Source organism: Populus euphratica, unplaced genomic scaffold (genome assembly GCF_000495115.2).
Source record: "Populus euphratica unplaced genomic scaffold, PopEup_1.0 scaffold3061.1, whole genome shotgun sequence".
Taxonomy (NCBI): Eukaryota; Viridiplantae; Streptophyta; class Magnoliopsida; order Malpighiales; family Salicaceae; genus Populus; species Populus euphratica.
In genome coordinates, this window is record NW_011502877.1 from 12,871 (window position 1) to 15,453 (window position 2,583).

Sequence of the window (2,583 nt, forward strand, 5' to 3'; positions counted from 1 at the left end):
CAATTTTTAACCTAATTTCATCATTCCATATTTAATTGGTTAAAAACTGAACTATATATTTTTTTTCCTCTATGTCCTAGAAGTTCCCATATTTCTTGTTCCCGGGTACCCCGAGTACTTGAAAGAGTAGTAAACCCAATATGTCAAAAGCCAATACTAAAATTTAACTTTTTTTCTGAACTTGACCCACGGGATGTTATCAGTTGAGCCAAAACACTTAACATTTTGGACAAATAACTCTCATGTTAAGCTCAATTCTTCATCATTGACTTCTTGCAACTGCATCTGCTCAAATATAATACTAACACAAAAAGCCACATTTTCTAGCTTTATACCCTGATATGAACTTAGCTCCTCAGGAGACTAAACCTAACATCTTTCTGGCATGACCCGTGGGTTGGCTTCTTTGCATTTGTCCAGTAACAAAAACTTCCATTCCAAGAAACAACTCATCAACTAAATATCGCATAATCCAAACCACACCCCCACCTACTCATAATTCAATCCCAAAGCAACCACATTCCACGGCAACGAAGCATCACATGAGATAATGTCTCATTATGAAGACTTCAAAATGGAAACAATTCTCCACGACAGCAAAGATTTCCTCTGTGAACAAAAACGTCTCTAGTGCTTAGTCTATCTAACGCTGTCAACCATGTGGATGCTTCAACTTTAGAGGTGCTAGATTTAACCAAAAAAAAGAGCATAACAGAATTCATGAGATAATTGCAGGCCTTAACTGGGAAAAGTCCTTTGCTATCATATCTCCAAACCAGAAGATCTCTTTTTTCTTCATTCAGATGGACTGGTGAAATCAAAAGTCAGATCACTTGAATTGATTCCCTAGACAGTAATAGTCTTCTTCACTTAAGTTTCCACCACTTTGAATTGCTACTCCAATTCACCATACATGCAATTCTGCTACGCTTGTCCTAAGCTAAAGCAAACGAATTCACAAAGGCATTATTGAGATAAGCAGAGCCAATCCATGAGTCATGCCAAAGAGATGTAGAAGATCAAAACTATAGTAGACTTAAAAAAAAGAACAAATTGTATAAGAGAGTGACAGAAGTGGTTCATCATGCAGTTCATCATCGCTTACTATAAATTTATAAAAGGATCATACTGTGCCGAAAGACAAAATTGAAAAACACATCAAAGTTCCAACACCAATTTGTTCTTTATTGTTGCTGAAACAGATAAAAAAAAAGCACAGATTTCAATTGCATTTTACCATGAACAATAAATAATTATTCAGAGTAATCAATTTTGTGAAATTAAATAATATTTCGTTAATAAATTCATAAAGAAAACAATATATAATTATTCAGAGTAATAAATTTTACCTACATGTGATGCAATATAAATAAAAAGAAGATAAATATAAGTTCACTTACTTGTGGAGATTGGAGAGAAGCCAATTCGGTGAAGGGAAGAGGGCTAACGAGAAGAAACAGATGAAGATCCGTGTATGGCTGCCTATTTTGGGAACCAGGGATTTTTATCCCTAGTTCAAAACGGCGCCGTTTATATGTTCATTGAAAAAAAACTGGAACGAATATATTACCTTATACTCGCTGTGCATTTTTAACTGTTTATTATCTCATATTTTACTGTTGATGGACTCTTCAAAATTTTATATCTTTTTAATTGAGTTTTTTTTTTTTACGTTTTAATCCTATTTAAAAAATAATTAATTTCAAATTCTTATAAAAAAATAAAATTAAAAGAAAAAAAACAAAATAAAAAAATGACAAACATGAATGGTATATTATAACTTTCAGAAATAAATTTATTTTGATGAAACTTAAATAATCATATAAATTATATAATTTTAGTTTTTTAAATTATTTTTATTTTTATTTTAGTAAAAAAATTATTTTTATTATTTGTAATCCTCTCAAATTTCAAAAATAAAAAAAGTTACTATCAAAATAAAAAATATTTATTTTAAATTATTTTATTTAATAAAAAAAATTCATATTAGATGTTTTTAAAAGTTTAAGAAAGAAATATATCTCCGAGTTGATTTTTTTTATTTTAAATTTAATTTATTTTTTGAAAAAGCTTTTAGTTTATAAATAAATTTATTATAGTTTTTATGATATTGTATATATATTTTGAGTAAAATTTATATTAAAAAATAAAATTTTAAATCAAAATAATATAAATTTTAATTTTTTAACTATAAAACAAGCTACGTGCAGATTAAAAAAAGAGCCTAGAACGTAACTCTATTGATAGGCATACACGTTAGCCTTGATGAAATGAGCAGATGAGCTAATGCGATCCTTTTTTCCTCTTATTTTTTTTTTATTTCAATGAATTTTGTTTATTGTTTTTCAAATTTAATTATAATTACATTAATATTTATTATTTTTTTATTTTTTTAGAAGGTTTTTTAAAATAATAATAATTTTTTTAAAAAAATTTATAATTCATCTATAAATTTTTTTATTTTTTATATAAATAAATTATGTTTTTAAAAATAAAAAATATTTTATTTTTAGATAATATTTGTAATATATATAGCCTAACATATTATTTTATTTTTTATTAATTTAAGTTAATATATTTATT

At 26.6% G+C, this 2,583-nt stretch overlaps 1 long non-coding RNA gene across 1 annotated transcript; it reads right to left on the bottom strand.

The window, feature by feature from the left end:
* Positions 1 to 168: 168 nt before the first annotated feature.
* Positions 169 to 1,493, bottom strand: LOC105119532 (uncharacterized). Its single transcript, XR_841145.1, has 2 exons — positions 1,401 to 1,493; positions 169 to 1,193 (listed from the first exon to the last, which is right to left on the bottom strand). It is a non-coding gene; the product is annotated as an uncharacterized LOC105119532 (long non-coding RNA).
* Between the last annotated feature and the right edge of the window lie 1,090 nt (positions 1,494 to 2,583).